General features: G+C 38.8%; 1 protein-coding gene across 1 annotated transcript in view; it reads left to right on the top strand.

Annotated features, from left to right (window-relative positions):
* Nucleotides 1-1140: 1140 nt before the first annotated feature.
* Nucleotides 1141-20657, top strand: part of LOC134220710 (ras-associated and pleckstrin homology domains-containing protein 1) — a 171193-nt gene continuing 151676 nt past the window's right edge. Inside the window, exon 1 of the mRNA XM_062699808.1 lies at nt 1141-1810. The gene's annotated coding sequence lies outside the window, so the exon portion shown is untranslated. The remainder of the gene's footprint in view (nt 1811-20657) is intronic.

Raw genomic sequence — 20657 nt, 5'->3', positions numbered from 1 at the left:
ATTTCCTTGGAAATTAATTTAGGCATTGCTTCGGAAACTCATTCGAAAACTTTTTTAGGAATTCTTTTGAAAATTCCTTTAAGAATTCTTTAGAAAAAACGCATGGAAAATCTTTCAAGAATTTCTATAGGAATACCTACGGAGACTGTTTTAGGGATACATTCGAAAATCCTTCGGAACTTGATTTTGGATTTTTTTTAAATTTTTTTAGGATCTAATATAAATTCTATCAATTCCTCAAAGAATTTCTTCGGAAACTCTATGAAGATATTTTTGGTATTCTTTCAAAATTTCCCTCCGGAATTTATTTAGAACTTTGTGCAGGAATTCTTTCCGAATTTCCTTCGGACATTCCTCCAGAAATTCCTTTAGCAACTCTTCTAGAAATTCATGTAGACCTTCGAAAATTTCTTTAAAAATTCCTCTAAGCATTCTTTTGGGAATCTCTTCAGAATTTTTTTTTGGGAAATCTTCGGATATTTTGTGTGAAAATTCCTTCAATTCTTAAACCGTTTTTTAGGTGTTTTTCAATTGAGAATAAGTTTAACACTCTTAATTTAATCTTAGTTTAATTACTTAATTTTAATAAATCTTTACTTACAGAGGAAAATTTAAATTCATCAATTTTACAAAATTCCAATCATTGATATCTAATAATATGTGACCAAGTCATGTTTAATAAAATTATACCAATAGTGATTTAATTAACAACTGTGCAGTGTTATCATATAGAAACATCAATTCAAACTCCTTTATTATTCACTATATAAATATATCCAATTCAAATCTGTGATACAATCAAATCGTGTCCTGAAACGATACAGATTTAATCAAAACTGTGAATATATTATGCATATGATAATCACATAATTAGGGTACTGAATCTTAGTGCAAAATTTTGTTTAGGAATATTTTCTCCCCGGCTGGTGAGCATTGAGCAATCTGCCTGAGATGTAAGTTCGCTCTCACGCTCTTTCCGGTTTGAGCTTTGATATGGGGAGCAGCAGGCAGCCAGTGTTGTTGTTGTTTGCGAAGCTTATTTTCCGTGCCACATTGCTATGCCATACATTGACTGGGTCGGTCGGTGGACCATTGGGGAGCATCGAGCATGTTTCTGGTCTCAGTCTATCTTCTCCACCGTAGTTGTTAGGTTGTAGAGTCGTCGGTAGCGTGTCCGTAACGCTAATTCGTAGTGTTTGAGATAGGTTTTTTTTTCGCTACCGCACTTCGCGTAAACTTAATCTCGATTATCGATTATTAATGCATGAAGCGGTTATCGTTGGCAATTGAGCATCCGCTGGAGGATGTTGTGAGTTGGTTTTCTGTCGCAGTGTGAATAAGCTGGGCAGAAGGTGTTCCATCCAAGAAAATAGTTAATTTCCCCGCGTGATAAGAGGTGACACGCCGAGAAGAGGTTGAAAATCGTTGTTGGAGCATTTGTTGGTAGCAGAAGAAGCAGAAGTGAGAAGTGTATACGCCCTATTGGGGTTAATGGTGTTCTTCTGCGTTCCCATGCTGTTCATTTGAATATTCAAAATCCTGTGTGCGTATCTCCATATTAATGAATTAAGCATACCTATTTAGCGGCGTGGTGTATAGCGCGAAACCACCGGGTCTAATTAGTCGAATGATATGGGATCGTAAGGGCCCTAGAATGTGCATCGAATGATGTTGTAAAGCTGCAACGTGAGAGGTGTGTTGGGATGGTTTACATTACTTTTGATAAGGCAAAATAACAACATTCTCCTCGTGGGACGCAAAACTTTATCAGTCAAAGACGAGTTCATATTGCAGCGGCTAGATTAAAGAGGTAAGTCGTTTGTTTTTCATGGTTTTTTGTTGATTATTTGTCGCAATGAAATTTAATATAGTGCATGTGCATAATATGTGAGAGGGTTGTCTATTTGCTTATTATATTTCCGGTCCTCAATATCGCAATGCACCATTTCCAATGTTATGGGAGAAGTTTTGTTCAACTTTTATAAAATACGTAAACTTATTTTCAGAACACTTCTGAAACCTATAATTCGTGGGATTTGTGATTTATGTCCGCGTGTTTTTAGGGCTTCGGAGTATCGTTGATCCGCGTTTTTATTGGATTTTGAATTATTGCAAGGCAGCTTTCAAATATTGTCCATTGTTTTATACACCCTGACAACCCCACGGAACTGCAGCCAGAATCACAAATTGACCAAATTATGAATGATGGGCGGCACTTCTCCGACATTATCGACGTCAAGTCATATCGAGGCGCTAACATCGACTCTGACCACTATCTGGTGGTGTTCAAGGACAAACCTCTGGGAACCCAAATTTAAATCTTCTCGTGTTTTCTAGGGCACACCATCAACTACGGAAGCAACGCACAACTGTCATACCCGCTTAACTGTCAAAGCTGATAGTTAGAATCTGGAAAACAGTGAAACGTTCGTGAAGTGCACACAACGTCCAACAGCTTAAGCGCGATTTTCTATAGTGGCTCAAACACTCCGTCTTCTTGGGGTCCGCGACGTTAGGCATAAGTACGTGTACGTGGCTTAAGGACGTTAGACATAAGTACGATAGGCATAATGGACGTTAGGCATAACGGACATTAGGCATAATGTACGTTAGGCATAGAGGACGTTTGGCATAAATCTGCCTTCTTTATGTCTTGGGCTCAAGGGGTGGGTCGCTGAGCACAATTAAATTCACATTCGTGTGAACTTTTGTGCCACGGTGTGCCACAATGTTTCACATTGTGATTTCCAGGCTTCTCATGTAACTTCAGATGAAATGTCAAAGTTTGGCAACACTATGAAGGTAAACATCACATCAGCTAGCAGCAGGAGTAAAAATCTAAATAGTGGAAAAAACGGACGGATCGCGAGTTTTCTTCATGAATATCATAAATACATTCATCATCTGTTAGAAATTTCAACCAAGACGACTGAAATGCTTGCGGCTATTTGCGGAATTATATCTCGAAACTGGGTGATATCTAATAGAACACAACCGGGCACACAATCAGACTACGTGGAAGACCGGTGACCGGGCAGTTGCGTTCGTGACAACGACAGTGGACATCCGTAGAGACGATGATTATAAGGACACTCCGACAGGTAAGTTTTTAATCTAATTATATTTAGTGAGATTTTTTCCGTTCGTGACAATATCAAGTTATTTTCGTAGAGGAAGAATATTGACGAAGATACAGAAATCTCGACAGAAATTGCAACGTACCGCAGGGATATCGACAACAAAAAAACTGCCCAGAAGAAGAGAACTCCAGTGACCTCCCGCCAAGTGCACTCCGATCGTTCCTTGGTTTGTAGCATTTTTGGCAAACATGAATGTTGTGGTAGAGTTCATCAAATGTTTTCTTTATATTCAACCTGCTTCAGCGATGCTGCAAATAATAGAATGTGTTCACAGAATATGTTTTAGGTCATCCATGAAAACCCTGGAATTAAGGCCTTTGGGTCTACATGCGTAACCAAAGATCAGCCAATCTGCCGCCTATTTGTAAAACTACTAATTATTACTTCCGTCATAAGACAGTTCATTCCCACTAGACGACCTTTGATCAAGACCCCATTTTAACGAATTTTAAATTTGTTCGATAAGAATCTTTCCACCAACGAGAATTCTATACATATATCGGAATATTTTGAGTAGTCTAAAATAATGAATTCAAATATACCACCTCCTGGCAGACAAGTTCTAAACTTATCAACGCCTCATTCCAAAGCACACGCCTTCCTGCATAACCATTTTAAAAAAAGGTGCAGTTCAAAATGGGTAGGATTTTCGGATATAAGTAAAATAATCATGAAAACCAGTGTTTTTGTACCCTTATTCACTAAAACCCCTCCCCGCGATGTACCCGCCCAACAATAGTCAATCTTTGATAACGACCTGAAAGATGATTAAATTATCTTTCGAAGCAACCCCAAAAATCCAAAATCGGCCAAACAATAAAAAGTTATAGCAATTTCAATTTGGGATCAATTTGACCCCAGAGCACAGACAACGTAAGTTTTTTTGAGCACAGACAGAAGGTTAATCTAAATGAAGGAAGAGTCATCCAATTCAGCGAAACGTTTGTATTTAGCCAGTATTGGTTCTAAGAATCCCTAATCTTTGAGCTCAAAGTATGCCTACAACTTACAGTTTTATCAAGTTTTGTTCTTCACCACTGGGCCGATGATCGTTGCGACTAATGTTGCACTGATGTCCTGAGACTGATGAGATGCACCAGAGATGCATCAAGAGCGACAAGGTAGATGTAGTACCGGGCGACAGATGTAGGATAGCGTCGGTGTTGCGTCCCCTTTGGGCCACTCAGTGAGATGCCGTAGTGGTGCGGAGGTAGAAACTTGGAAGCTGCGTGTGCTTTCTTTGTGACAGGCTAACTCACAGAAAACAGTAGAGTGAATACTGGCGGGAAACTCACTTGGCTGGGATCAAGGCGCGTCGGGTGCCACGAGAGGCTGAGTGCCTTGATGTCGCTCACGTACTAGAACTCTACGGTCTGTAATGTAGAGTATGAGTGATAGGGATCACGCCCCACATAACAGTAGCTTGACTTACTAACCCGGGATTCAGCTCTGTCTATAAGACCTTTTCAAATTAGAGAATTTGAAAAGGTCTTGTAGATGGAGTTCGGCTTTATGCCTGGTGTTGAAAATTTGATCTCATCAGTAGCCTTTTAAGCTGCGGAGGACACCGGAGGTCCTTCGTAGCCTAGTAGGGAAAGCACCTGTCTAGCGTTCTGGTTTCGTGGGATCAAATCCCACCGAAGGAAGTGGTTACCCTCCAACACATTTTTCAAACTAATTCTTTCACACGTTGTGCAATCGCACAAATCGAGTCTCAGACATAGTAACAAGAGAATTTGTTCAATAACAAGAATTTTGGAGTGTTCCTCTCACTACCATTATTAACGGTTCATCAAGAGATAGTACGTGTGTAAACCTCTTACTCGATTTTTTCCAGTGGCCAGTTCAGGCTAGGATGAGTAGAAAAGTTTTTTTTTAACTAATTGCTGAAAATGCGTTCACTGCGTACAGTTTAGCCTTAAATGGAGTTCGAAGCTCGAGTCTTTGAACCATCTGCAGGGTAACATTAATTATGTTTCATTTCTGGGAGGAATATAAATTTGTTCTCAGGTGTAGCTGTCAATTTGATGAAGGGTTGGCTCGAGAAAATAGTAGATATCATAGAAAGGGGATCAAGTCCCTCAAATTTTAAGATTTTCATGTGCTGTCGAGTACATATGAAAATCTTTAAAATCTGCATATTTTGGAGGAAAATATTTGAAAAATCAGAGAGCATCTTTCTAATTGTTAATAAAACAAAGGAGGGATCAATTCCCCCCGAATAATTTTAAATTCGACTTTTGACAGCACTCCAAAAAATCGATTGTGTATCAACAACAACAATAATTTACAGACTGTCATTCATCAGTAAAGTGAAATTATATATTTCTTGGATAGTCTATGCGACAACCGCGTGAGTTTAATCATTTTAGACTGTGATGCACCGGAAAAGAGAAAAGGTTCAAATTGAAAAGTGTTCAGCCTAGCCTAGTTTTATATCATGCGTATTCAACTATAATCAGTATCATTAACAAGAAACCAATTTAAAGAAATCCAAAACTTCAATTATTATTATTATCGTCTTTATTTAAGAGGTTTTTAGCCCTTGGCTGGCTCACCTCTGACCAAAATATCAAGTAGGTGTATTAAAACAACAATGAAATAGCCGTTCATTCTTCGATTTCATTTTAAATCTGAAATATTTTTGATGTGAATTTTGACATACATATATAATTTCCTCAATTTTTTCCGATGTTAGTTGGGTGCGTCGCTCACTACGAATTTGTCCCGTTTTTGAAAAAAAATCCTCACGCATGACATTGAAGTACCTGTAATACAAAGTTTTTACAAGACCAACTGATGTAACCTCGGATAAATTGTTTTTATCTGCTCCCACCAGAACAAGGGATCGCTAACTTTCGGCAGGTAAGGTTTAGTGGTGTACTTAGCGCCTTCGATTATGGCAGAAACTAATGGATCATAATATGATCTCGATGCTTACGGATCTTTTCTTCAAACTCCTCCCATAAAGACAACTGAGCTTCGACAGAACCTGTTTTAATTGCCCTTTCCCGTTAAAAAAAATCTCTGCTTAATCGGATCTTTTTTTTTTAAAGGTCAACTTTCCCGATGAACCTATACAAAATAGTGCTGGTATTTGGGCTTGGCCTTATATGCGCCTGATTTTAAACCAACATGAGGTCAATACTTCAGGCCGGTTCACACGTGCAGCAGTTTTTTTCAGATCTTGTTTTAGATTTTTATGGGTTTGTTGGGAAAGTTGAGCCAAAAAGAGCCAAGAATTGACTGTGTTAATAGAATTCAGATTCAGTTTTTGACGGGGAAGGTCAATTATCGATTGATATGCTCACAGTTATTTGCTGTCATCTCCAAATCTCTGTTTTTAAAATCGAGAATCCAGAAATACCGACTGCGCTACTAGCTCGTTCATTTCAAGGCCAGAAAACGCTAAGGAGTATGAAAGTAAGGAGTGGGAGAATATATGCTGGCTCCTGAACAAACAAACAGTAAACGTCAAAATAAAGCGGCTGATCAAGTGACACGGTGTTTATTTGAGCCACGGTTCATTTGTGAGCCGCGGTTCAAATTTAGAGAGCCGTGGTTTGAACGCTTTTTCTTACGAACCGGTTCAAATGAACGGCTCGTGAGCGTTCGCCCATCTCTAACTCTAACTTAGTAATATTTGACTGAATATTATTATATGAAATCAAAGACAAATTCATTTTCATTTTTTTCTTAGAACAAACTGAGCTCCCTGATATTGTTTTTGACAAAAAACTACGAGACATTATTTCTATTAAACAAAGACGCGACATTATATTATATTATATTACTAGCAGACCCGACGAACTTCGTTTCGCCTAAAATTGATTAGTTCTCGAGTTATGCAGAAATTTCGGTTTCATTTGTATGGGAGCCCCCCTTTCCAAAGGAGGGAGGGGTCTCGAACCATCTTAAGAACCTTCCCCGACTCCAAAAACCTCTGCATATAATTTTTTACGCCGATCGGTTCAGTATTTTCGGAGTCTATAAGGTTCAGACAGACAGAAATTCATTTTTATGTATATAGATTATTATTTTCATAGTACATTTTGAATACAATACTTTTTTTTATATATAATTACACCTTGATCATATATAATGGTAGTAGCATAATAAATTAATAGAAAACTATTAACTACAATATGACATTTTTTATGAGGCTGGTTCGAGATTTCAACACATATGAATAAAATAATGAAATTAACATTCAAATAAATTATATTTCAGGAATCTTATATTTTTCATTCAACACATGTTTTGTTATTTTTGGTATGCTCTTCTTGAGTACGCTAATTGCTGTCAATAAGTCTTGGGGCCCTTTTTAGCCGTGCGGTAAGACGCGCGGCTACAAAGCAAGACCATGCTGAGGGTGGCTGGGTTCGATTCCCGGTTCGATTTTCGGATTGGAAATTGTCTCGACTTCCCTGGGCATAAAAGTATCATTGTGTTAGCCGCATGATATACGAATGCAAAAATGGTAACCTGGCTTAGAAACCTCGCAGTTAATAACTGTGAGAGCACTTAATGAACACTAAGCTGCGAGGCGGCTCTGTCCCAGTGTGGGAATGTAATGCCAATAAGAAGAAGAAGAAGAAGAGGAAGAAGATGAAGAAGAAGAAGAAGAAGAAGAAGTCTTGATAACCAACTTCTTTTCTAGTTATTATTTGATTATAATCTTGCATTAGTTTAACTCTTCTTTCAGCACGTTCGTTACAACTTTCAAGTGATCCACTTTTTTTGATTTATCATAACTATCCATACTTGCCCACTGTTCAACCGGAGCTTTGAGGAAATCGTTAGGGATTCTTAGTATCTTAAAAAATTCAATAGTATTTTGGGTCGCTAATGATGGCAACTGGATCTCTACAAGACTTTTGTATGATATTCATAGCTTATTTTTAGGTTCTTCTTTTCCAGGTTTGCTGCTGGAAGAATTGGCCAGTTCCTGTTTTTCTTCATCTGCCAGTTTTTCATCGAATATCGAATACCACGCATCTAACCCGAGACAATGAAGATGAAGCCGCACTTTAATGACATAAATGACTTTACTTAGCCACCTAGCATTATGCATAGGACCGGGAGGCCGGAAATGATTCCCTTTGCGTGAACTCCCCTCTAGAAAAATGATGGAATTTGTATATTGATTACTTACATCAATATTTGACTGAGCAAAAAAAAAAAGTTGCACTACTTCTGGTCCGCTTGTCTTACCCATGACCGTAGTATACACGGACGATAGAATGAGCTCGTTTATGTGGTGTCTACATGGTAACCAGAGTAGGTATGTTTCTCTCGAATGTGATGTGATGTGATGTTAAAAAACCCAGATTAAGGTGATTATAGAATGAAGCCAGAAATCGGCCATTTTGTAAACCACGTGCTTTTCCAATATTTTTTTCAAGAGCACGAGATGAATGATACGTAACGTGTATGGGGCTGAAATAATGGTAGATCGTTTGCTTAGTTATGCTGAACAATCACAAATTGAGTTTCGGCACTGTACGAAAAATTATTACGCCAGATTTGGGCTTTTGGAAATGTATGTATAAACGTGGTGAATTTGAAATTCACCACGGGCTTCATTCTATATCAATTAATCCACCTAGTGGTGATGATGCCTTTCTCGTGCGGTAAAAAAAATAGTATTTTGGGCATTACTTCTAAGCCCTCCGTTTGGGCCAATTTTCAATAGGAAATAATGAGACAAGATTCTGCGTCTAATGCAACCTGTTGCGAGGAAATCGGTTTAGGGTAAGTGCATTAAAAGTGAGCTAGATTTTTTACGCGCTTTTTTCTGAGAAAAAGTATTTTGGCCATAACTACCAAGCCCATTGTCCGATCCGTCCAATTTTCAATAGGAAACAATGGGGCAGTATACTGCGTCGAATGCAACCTGTTGCGAGTAAATTGGTTGAGGGTAAGTGCAAAAAAGTGAGCTAAACTTTTTGCTCTTTTGGTGCGCACATACACACACACATACACACACACACACACACGCACACACACACAGACATCACCTCAATTCGTCGAGCTGAGTCGATTGGTATATAACACTATGGGTCTCCGAGCCTTCTATAAAAAGTTTGTTTTTGGAGTGAACATATAGCCTTTACGTATACTTAGTATACGAGAAAGGCAAAAAAGACAGAATCACCGTCTTCGACCAGAGGTCGCACAGACTGAACATTTAACATCTAGCCTGAGACAATGGACAGAACATTCACACAACACCCAGTGGACCAGTAGAGATCTTTTTGCTTTTACGAACTGGGGCGGGCGGGGAATCGAACCCGCACTCCACAGCACATGCGTCTAGACGATTGACGTCGCTAACCGCACGGCCACGAAGCCCATAAACTGGAGTTAGCAGCTGTTGTGTGAAAGCTCATGGATTCAACGTTGTTCCTTATTTCCCAGTTGTCCAAGTGTTGGACAACAACCTCGGAAATGGCATTACCGGTACTCGAAATCAGCTCGAAATCATCGTTGGTGCTCTGCAGCTGATTGGAGTTTACTCCAGTAACCAGAATCGCGATACGGTCAGCATGATCTTTGCCGGGTAGAGTGTTAACATTTTTTCCATCCCAGTGAACCGTGAGCACATCATCAGGTTGAAATGTTTCCCGTATCTCGGCCACTGGGGATCTTCGCCATTTTGCTGGCTTCTTTTTATTGAACTCTCATTAATATTTGTTATTGTTATAGATGTAACTCCCATGGCATTTAAGCATACGAATTCCAGGTTATGGAAACATTCGAAAAATAAGTCGCACCCTACTGTGTATGCATAGGCAAAACATCTATAAAATGTGCCTCTTGAAATATAAATGTTGGATAATAATTGATATATTATTAACAAACAATGATTTACACCAATAAAAATCATTTTTTGCAATTCCTGATCATAATACCTGGTTTACAGTTGACATTTGAGCGATGAAACGGCCTACTTTTCCATACCAATGAAATCGGTGCTTTAATGAACATTATGCAACTCAAATGGGTTGCATAAAATCCATTATAGCACTCATTTGGGTGCTATAATGAAAAACCATTATTAGAACAGTAGTTACATGACCACATTTAGCTCAATTAGCTTGGGTGAGTGTTCAAATAGTGGAATATGTTTGGTTCCAACAGCAGCATGATATTTTGGCAAGATTGATCATGTGAAGTAAATAAAATTGTACCATTTTGATACAGATTTATCATATTAAAGCCCATTTTCGTCATTGCAAAAAATAGCGTGTGCAACTCGTTGCAAAACTCGATTTTTTCAGCACTCGTAGTTTTTATCCAACTCGGCAAGCCTCGTTTGATAAACGTACAACTCGTGCTGAAAAAATCACCTTTTTGCAACTTGTTGCACAAACTACTATTAAAATGCCGTTGACCTGAACAAAACTCAGAAATTCGAATTTCTTAACGAATGCTTGGCGTTTTTGAAGGTAAACAATAAGAATTTTTTTTTAAATAATTCTCGAAAAAATAGAATTTTGAGATAAACTATTAATTGAACCAATACACAATCTTTGAATAGACTAAGTTTGAGATCCTCGAGGATTATGCGGATTAGTTTTGTTGATTTCTGTTTTAAAAGCTTGAATACTGTACCTCAAACATTACATCACCATGGCATTTCAGCCATTCTTTACAATAATGCAATCTCATGCTTTCAACATCTTTGATCGACTAGCACAAATTATACTTTGAATGCAAAACCAATCATTAGAATTTAATGGGATGAAGGTTCAACAGAAAACTGGAATGCCACATATTGTTTAAATTAATGATCACATCAGTTGAAACTTTGATCTGAACTACTTTGAAAATTCGTCCACCGAGCAAGTTTTGTGTCTCTTTGAATAAACATTCAAGTTGAAGACCATCTAATCGAACAAATAATTTTACCGGCTATGACCATTAGATTGCTAAAGTTCAATGGAGAGCAGAATACAACGAAGGAAAAGATTGCGACGCGTGCATTTGCTTTCGAATAAATTAAGATGATTATAGAATGAAGCCAGAAATCGGCCATTTTGTAAACCACGTTAACTTTTTCCAATATTTTTCAAGAGCACGAGATGAATGATACGTAACGTGTATGGGGCTGAAATAATGGTAGATCGTTTGCTTAGTTATGCTGAATAACTAAATTGAGTTTCGGCACTGTACGAAAATTATTACGCCAGATTTGGGCTTTTGGAAATGTATGTAAATAAACGTGTGGTGAATTTGAAATTCACCACGGGCTTCATTCTATAATCACCTTAAGAGAACGAATAGGTCCAACATTGCACAGAGGAGGAAACAAACTCGAAAGAAGAAAGAACCGAGCTGAGCTCTACAAACATGGTAACTAATGGAAAATAAGCAGCCAAGAGAACACTATGTGTCACCAAGTATGTTGGAGGAAGACCCTGGCCGGGCCGCCAGACCGTGGGGACAATTCAAACAGGAACAAGAGTCGTGACAGAATTCCGTTTCCATGCTACACTTTGTGCAGTTCGGGACTGTCATTCCGGTGGGCGCGGCGGTGGGAGCGGACGAAGACAAAAAGGTTAAGTATTTACTGGTTGGTGGAGTTTTCTGTCCTCCTATATTTGCCACACATTCTGACTTTGTGGGGTAGTTTGGCACCAGTGCAGTCGTCAGCAGCGGCTCGCAAAGAGTATTTGAAACTCTTTGACAACGGCGTGCGTTGTTTACTAAGCACACATCTGCTCGAAACGTGCAATTTCTTCGTTTCCATATGTGAAATGCAAATTTTTCTTATATGTAACACTACTTCACCGACGACGACGACTGCGACGACAGCCAGCCTGCGTACTGAGTAGGACTATTTTCCATTCCATTGTGTGCATGCCGAGTCGAGCGTATTGATAAAGTCTTTTAGAAAATTGATCTTTTCCTGTTTTTCTCTCGATCTATACGACGGTGCACCGCACCGCATTGATGAGGCGAGCTTGCGGCAAAGATCTAATGACAGTCAGGCATAGTGATTGAGAAGGTCAATACCACCAACTATAGATAATGTGAACCTTACCGTTTTATGCGATTTTATTACAATAAAGTTTTTTTTTATCTATTGCGATGCAAACATGATTTGCCTTTAACATTTTTTATAATAACTTGATATACCTAAGTGGGATCGGAAATTGTTTAATTGTATAAGGCTAACTATTTCTTGTTTTATTTGATTTGTCTAAGTTTTATGATTTTATGACATTTTTATAGAAAAATAAAAACGAGGTTTTTTTTTATTGAGATATAGGGTAACGGTACCAATAGTGGAGGTGTTAGTAGATACACAAAAGATAGTATTTTTTTTTTAAATTGATAATTATGGGAAATTCACAACTTTAATATCTTAGTCAATAGATAAACTAATAAATTTGCTAACAAAAATGAGATAGATGTCATTTAACACCAACTATTACCAAGTATTGCTTGCACCACTATGGGTACACTGTTCCATTACCGGTAAAAATTAATTTTGGTTCCCATAGTAATGCTATCCATTGGTTTCTTATGAGACTCGCCACTATTGGTACAGTTGCACCACTATAGGTGCAAGGGAGTCAATTTTGTTAAGGAAAATCATTGTTTTCAATAGTTTTTCAAGGGAAATCTTAAGATGAGTTGCATTTAACAGGATATTTGAAGCATGACGCATAAACTGAAACCATCGTTAAGTGTATAAATATGATAAATCTCATTAAAACCCCACTACCTCCACTATTGGTGCTACCTCCACTAAGAGTACGGTTACCCTAGTTTAAAAGAGTTACATTACAAAGGTGTCAATGAGAGACAAATAAAAAACCGCTTGATAGCGTCAGCGTACAACAACTTAAGGTAATTAGTTCTGAAACGGATAATAATAAATAGTATTAGATCATTCATTGAGAAATAACTACAGATTATGATAATCTCTAGACAGATAAATGACGTATGGCAGAAGATCGTTAACTCAAATTATGCCAAGTTAAGATTAATTGAGTATACCATGCAAGAATGGACGATATATTTCATGCCTATTTTATTAAATCTTCAAATTGTTCGTACGAATCATCATCCTACATCAATTCCTCCTCCTCCTCCTGAAATGCACTTTATGTGCGATTATTAAGAGAAGCACTTACGATCGTACTCAGCAGCAGAGATCGAGTTGCTTCGCCAACACAAAGTAAAACAAACAGAAGTTTACTGCCCATAAATTCATAACAGTCCCATGTTTGCTTGATTTTCTAGTTCAAAGTTAATTGCCTATGTTCCGGGTATTAAACCACCCGACTAATTTACAATGTTCTGAAAACTCAGATCTGAATATGTACATTATGTGGAAGATTATGATTTGAAAAATGTATTAGAGGTAACTACTTTCCTTCGATGGGACTCGAACCCACGACCCTCAGTACGCTAGACTGGTGCTTTTAACCAACTAAGTCGAATCACTCACAATTTATTCGTCAAGCCAACATTTTCTATCTACAAGGAACTGTTATGAATTTATGGGCAGTTTATAGATCCTTCTGCTGCGAGGCAGTTCCTAGGGGAAATAATGGCGGAGCCAAAGGTAGTTTAGTCGGTATTACCTTTAATTGCATATTATTCGGCAACTCGGCCGTACGAAAACCATTTTTTTGTTAAATATCTTGGCTGTACATATGCACAGCACATGTTTCGAAATGAACAAATTGATATGAACTTTGCGAAAAAGAATCCACGTGTCTTGGAGGGACTCGAACCCTCAACCTCCTACTCTCTAGATAGGCGTGATATCCCCTACACAACAAGACCACTTAATCCACAAAAGACCATCAAATGCTTTAGCCAAGCAAGCCTTTGGCACAGCAGAGTGTGATTGATTCGCACTCTACACAAATCCGCCCAGCCCGTTGTTGGGGGCATAGAGTGCGATCCTTAATAAACAATGTGCACTCGCTTGACTGTGGATATACAACAGTAAAGCACATGTGAGATTGGACAAATTAAGCACCCGAAAGATATTCAATTTGCGAAAAAGAGCTAACCGCGGTGCAGGTTGGTACTCGGATTCTGATGGCTTTATGGGGTTATGGGGTTATCACGCCTATCTAGAGAATAGGAGGTTGAGGGTTCAAGTCCCTCCAAAATACGTGGATTCTTTTTCGCAAATTTTATATCAATTTGTCCATTTCGAAACATGTGATGTGCATATGCACAGCCAAGATATTTAACAAAAATGATTTTCGTACGGCCGAGTTGCCGAGTAATATACAATTAATTGTAATCAAGTGTCGGTCTTTCACCGTCATTAGTCGTCTGAGTACACGACGATCATGCGTAGGGCAATCAACTCATCAAAATGCTTTAGCCAAGCAAGTCTTTGGCACAGCAGAGTGTGATTGATTCGCACTCTATATAAATTCGATCAATGCCCGTTGGGGGCATAGAGAGTGATCCTCTCGTTTAATAAACAATGTACACTCGCTTGACTGTGGATATACAACAGTAAAGCACATGTGAGATTGGACAAATCAAGAATCCGAAAGATATTCAATTTGCAAAAAAGAGCTAACCACGCACGGTGGAGGTTGGTACTCGGATTATGATGGCTTTTCCGCAATTCATTCGCTTTTCCGTAATTCATTTCACTTTCCTTAAGTGTTAGGCACATAAATTATATTTTCAATGAAGAGTGATCCAATCGCAGCAGATTCCATCATTATTACCTAAAATGATGAGGAATTATTGATGCAGTGTCCCAGAAGTTGCGGTATGTTTTAATTCGTGTTGAGTTGGTGAAACTTCATAGTGGGTGAAAATTCAACACGGGAGTTAAGGCAAAATACTCACTGGATTTTTTCGCACTTTTTGCCTTTTTCGAATACAAAGTATACATATTGATTGATTTTCATTGGCTTTTATCGGTGAGATCGAACTACCTAAGCTCAAAGTGGAAGGGAGCATTTTTGTAAAGCACGATGAAGCACAGAATTGAAAGTTATCGCGATCGAACTACCTAAGCTCAAAGTGGAAGGGAGCATTTTTGTAAAGCACGATGAAGCACAGAATTGAGATATAGTTTCTCGCGGTGATGAAACCTCATAAACATATACAAAGTATACGTAAAGGCTATATGTTCGCTCCAAAAATAAACTTTTTATAGAACTCAGCTCGACGAATTGAGGTGATGTCTGTATGTGTGTATGTGTGTGTGTGCGCACCAAAAGAGCAAAAAGTCTAGCTCACTTTTTTGTACTTACCCTTGATCGATACGACGCAGTATCCTGCCCTATTGTTTCCTATTGAAAATTGGCCGGATCGGATTAAGGGCTCAGAAGTTATGGCCAAAATACATTTTTTTATACAAAAAGGGGCGCGTGAAAATTTCTCACTCATTTTTAGGCACTTATCCTTTGATCGCAACAAGTTGCATTTGACGTGGAATCCTGTCCCATTGTTTCCTATTGAAAATTGGCCATATCGGACTATGGGCTCAAAAGTTATGGCCAAAATACTATTTTTATAACTCACGAGAAAGGCTCCATCACCGTTAGGTGGATTAATCTGGATTTTTTTGGCTTCTTCTACGCAAGAACGGATGAGTGAAAGGAACCATAAAGTGAGTTGTTTCGCGGTTCCGTGTATGTTTGAGATAGCCTGAACAAAACTAGACTTAAAATTATGTAGGTTAAGCGAAAAAAGTGTCAAAATGATAGATTTGAATGTAGGAACTGAAATTTTCCACATTTTGATGAAACATCTAACATTTCGGCGAGGCAAAACGCCCTAGTAGAACCAACCTACAATGTACTACGCGTCTCCACGTACTGTCCATACCAGAACGCTGATTCGCTAACGCGTGGTGAGTTGTTCCCTAAGAGCTGCCGGCTAAAAGGCGTTTTGCGTCATGAGTTTTCCGGCAACGAAATATCACCACATTTTTGAAATGTGAATATTATCAATATGATTGAGATTTTTTCTAACTTTAATATGGCATCAGCTAGCTATATTGTTTAACTGTTGCATGAGGTAGAAACAGCCATGAAAATGGCTAAGGCATAAAAGCAGTCTATGCTTAGCCAGGGCATATTGCCCCTCCTTCCCCTAAATGCATTATCTTTTGTAATAAAATCCTTTTAAAGCACACATTTTCCCGAAAATACGTACCGTAATGCAAGCGTGATATTATGTACTAGCAGTGGTATTCATGCCCGACAAACGGTATTGTGCTAAACAGCATTGAAATTTAACGTCATTAGTACTGAAAGCCGCTGTGCAATCCATTTTGCTTAATTTTTCTTCGCTAACCAATTTTTAGCGCGTGTCATTTGATTAAAACTTGATGTTGGAAATACAATTCAGTTTTTCATTTGTTTTGAGCACGAATATTTTTACTAGAACCAGAGGTTTTAACCTTCAAGTTCAAATCAATTGATTAAATTAATAAAAAATCGTCAAATCAATTGAATGTAATCATTTAAATACATAGACAGACGAATCGGACTTCTTCTGTCCTTGCAAAGTTTGCAAAGATTCAAATCTATTTCTAAGAACAACCTTGTGAAATGCAATAAATTATCATCGAATCACGTCCCTTCCAATAAAAGCTATTATTTCGCTTTCCATTATATTTTAGATTCCATTGGTTCCATTGTCAGACGAATGCAATCAGTTTGATCGGATTATCTAATGAAATATTGTGGTACTTATGAACACTTCAGTGAAATCGCGATGAAAAGTATGTACCGCACCAGGCAATAATTTCATTGCAGAATAATAATGTGTACATTTAGACACTTAATAAATTCTCCTAGAAAGTATTTCTTGGAAGCGCTATAGTATTGAATATCCACTCGATGCAGTTGACCGGTATCGATTGGTGTGCGTCCGTGTTTGACGACCGCCGGCCGGCCTCTCGGTTGCGCATATACGATACCATATTCAGTACACACGTCCATAAAATATCAACAAGTCGTAAATATCGGCGATGGTGATAGAATGGAGCGCCGGGCACTTATGGGACGACCGCCATGCTGCCACTGCCTTTGTATTTTAATTAACCCCACTCATGCAATTTTAATTGTTCCGCGCAGCGTCTTGGCAGTGTGCTAAATCAATCTACCCGCTACTACGGGCCTGCGGCTATCCATTCAGTGGGTCTGGGACGGGACAATCTGAATGGTCAATAGAAATTAATTATATAGCGTCTTTGGATCACGGCACAGTAGCCCCTAGTAGTTTCGCGTTCAGCAACCCAGCGCGTACTATCGGCCGACTAGCGTGTCGAGGTACTACGGAACGTATGAAGGTCGACACTGGGGTCCGGTCGTCGGCGTGCGGTAAATTATCCGCTGGCGTCTATTACGTGAGGCCAAATGAAGTAATAAATTTTATCTGCAGAAGATTGTTCGAACCACGGAAAGTTAAATTGGAAGCAGTATGAGCAGTACGAGAGTACCATTCAGCACACATTTCGTTTTTATACCGACCTCAATCTGAGCAAAGCTGTGTGGTGTTAGATTCCATGTTTCACTGTTATCACATTAGAAAGACATATGTGTGTAGTGGAGGCTTGGGTGGTCCAGTCTCAATCAATCATTGTTTAATACAATCTTTCGAGTTTTGAAAGTTGATCTCAAATCACAGCATAGATAATTACCGATCGGTAGGTTCGTATATTCGGGTATCTAGAAATTCTTGTGAGCAAATGGGTAGGTTTGCCATTTTGGAGATGACGAGTTCGATCGTTCTGGTCAAGAATATTTTCGGGTCGGATACTTTCTTGACTCCCTGGGCAAAGTATATCCATTGTCACGCCTTTACACTGATCACGAACTGAGGAAGACCCATATCCGCTCATCACAGTCGATGTTTACTGTTTGAAAGCACAATTCTGCTCATTGGACCGTTTTAGAATACACTTCATTAGTCTGGTCTCCATGCTATCTGGTTTATACGCTGGCACTCGAAAGAAGATTTTCATTAGGTTTGCTTTGATACAGCTTCCTTGGAACGACCCATGTAACCTCCCGAGCAATCCAATCCAAGTCGTTTGCAAGCTGATTGACAGGCCCAGGGTTGTTAATCGATAAATTATCGTCGTTAGTGAGCGTTTAATTAACGTTATCATTGATTTACACATTATTTCAATTAATCATTAAAGTTCTTAAAGAGTCGCAGTTGTGCATAGTAGAGAATCTGAGAGCATTTTTAATGTCTATACTTATGTTTAAGGAGGCTAAGGCTAAGGAGTTTAGTCTGCACTGCACTATGGTCCAGGATACAGATTTACGCGGAAAGATGAATTTTACGCCAAAACTATATTTTTTAGAAAAAACTGTTGTTCTACAAAATTGTTCGAAATAGTAAGGCCATCATTATGGTTTTACCAAAACATAGGGTGGCTATTCATATAAAAAAAATAGAAATATTTTTCTATTTCTTGGAATATTGACATGTTATCTTCTACAAAGTTGTAGCATAGCTTATTCCAATCAATTTTGCTAAAAAACTTTTCTTCGTAGCTCTTAAGTTGGCTGATTTAGAGCAATTTTTACCTAATTGGATTAGGTGTACCTCAAAAAAACAGTATTTTTTGATCTAATTTTTGTTTTAGATTTCTCGAAAAAGTCGTCTTCAGGTGACTTTTAGAGCTCGAAAAATGCAACTTTTGATGGGTAAATATGCACAATATCTCTTTTTCCGATCAAAAGTTATAATCGTTTTCTGTCAAAATTACATTTTTTCATAAGTTGATTTCCTCCGGTTAGGGCAGACCAAAAAAATATGTTCACACGGCATCTAAAATAGAAATTAATATTCTTCATTATGTCAAAAAATTGGGGGTATGTTATTTTTTTATCTCAAGTTTCACCAATTTTACTAAAATCATGTTTTTTCAAATAAATTGATATAACTCGACAACATAATATAACTATAACTCGACTACAAACTCGACTACAAAGGTTTGAGCCTGACGAGTTCTATGCGATAATTATTTGCAAGAGCTGAGTAGCTCAGGTTTGGCCCAACAACAGCAATTGCTAACTGGAAGGCTTTTCCGAGAGTAATTTTTGCACAATTTGCCAACGCAATGGAGGCGCATGGTGAGTGTTTGCATGGGCTTATGCGTTTAGGAAAAGCCAGGTTGTTACTGAATGCAAAAGTTATTGTTATTCTATTCAGAACTTATCGATAGCACTCATATCCTAGTGCTATACATTAAACCAAAGCAGATCATTCGAAAATTGGAATCATGGGAAACTAATGCCACGCAGAATGGACATTGGAAACTGTCGTAGCCAAGCATTTGTTATGATAGTTTTCCCATTCTGGGTGGCACTCAAATCTTTATGTGATGCGTTTCAGTTTTAGGCATTATAGAGCTCGGTTGTGGTACATATAAATGCGATGCCGCCGGTATTTGATATGGAAGTAGTGCTAATACCTGCAGCATGCTAAAATTGGCAAAATCAGTTAACTTGTGCTTGTGACAGACCTATCTTGTTTCGTTTCAATCATAAACAACAAGTTGGGGGGTCCCGTAGCGTAGTTGGCTACACGTTCGCCTTTCAAGCGAATGGTCATGGGTTCGATTCCCAGCCCCTCCACCAGTAAACCCTCGTCAGTCGCCGGATGCGCAGCCCATGCGGTGTGCGTATTGGGGTGCACGCCTCACCGTCACGGCTGCCTGATGACGACTGACAACTTGTTCTTCTCGGAGGCATTTCTCCAACGTTACCCGGATAAATGGCAACCGGACAATGCAACGATCATTGGATACACGAAATGGATAAAACGAACACAATGGACCACGACGAGATGGACCCGGCAACGACAGCAACAATGAATAATGGAAAAAATCTAAAAATAGATTCTGTGTGGATTCTGGCTGCAGAATACCACAGTAGATCTCGGCACAGTAGCGGTCAAGTAACACAGAGTGCCTATCAAATAAATAAAGGAATAAAAAAAAATCATAAACAACAAGCTGAGAAAAGCCACTTTACCCAGCTCACTTGTAGTCTGCTGATTATTCTCAACTCAAAGCAAATCCACGGAAGAGTCGATCAGGTTTAGTCACACGTGGCTGGTGTAATGCCTAATTTGATGCATTTGGCACTCCACCCGACGCACCAACTATAGCTTCTACGAACCATGGACTATGTGCTGCCTTGCATTCAATGAAACCAGTATCGTTTATGATTTTGACATAAGTATGTCAACAACAGTAGGGGCCCTCCTTAGCCGTGCGGTAAGACGCGCGGCTACAAAGCAAGACCATGCTGAGGGTGGCTGGGTTCGATTCCCGGCGCCGGTCTAGGCAATTTTCGGATTACAAATTGTCTCGACTTCCCTGGGCATAGAAGTATCAACGTGTTAGCCTCATGATATACGAATGCAAAAATAGTAACCTGGCTTAGAAACCTCGCAGTTAATAACTGTGGAAGTGCTTAATGAACACTAAGCTGCGAGGCGGCTCTGTCCCAGTGTAATGCCAATAAGAAGAAGAAGAAGAAGATG

Source organism: Armigeres subalbatus, chromosome 3 (genome assembly GCF_024139115.2).
Source record: "Armigeres subalbatus isolate Guangzhou_Male chromosome 3, GZ_Asu_2, whole genome shotgun sequence".
In the NCBI taxonomy this organism is placed as follows: domain Eukaryota; kingdom Metazoa; phylum Arthropoda; class Insecta; order Diptera; family Culicidae; genus Armigeres; species Armigeres subalbatus.
The sequence above is the reverse complement of the archived record's forward strand: the minus strand, read 5'-3'. Positions and strand labels throughout refer to the sequence as shown.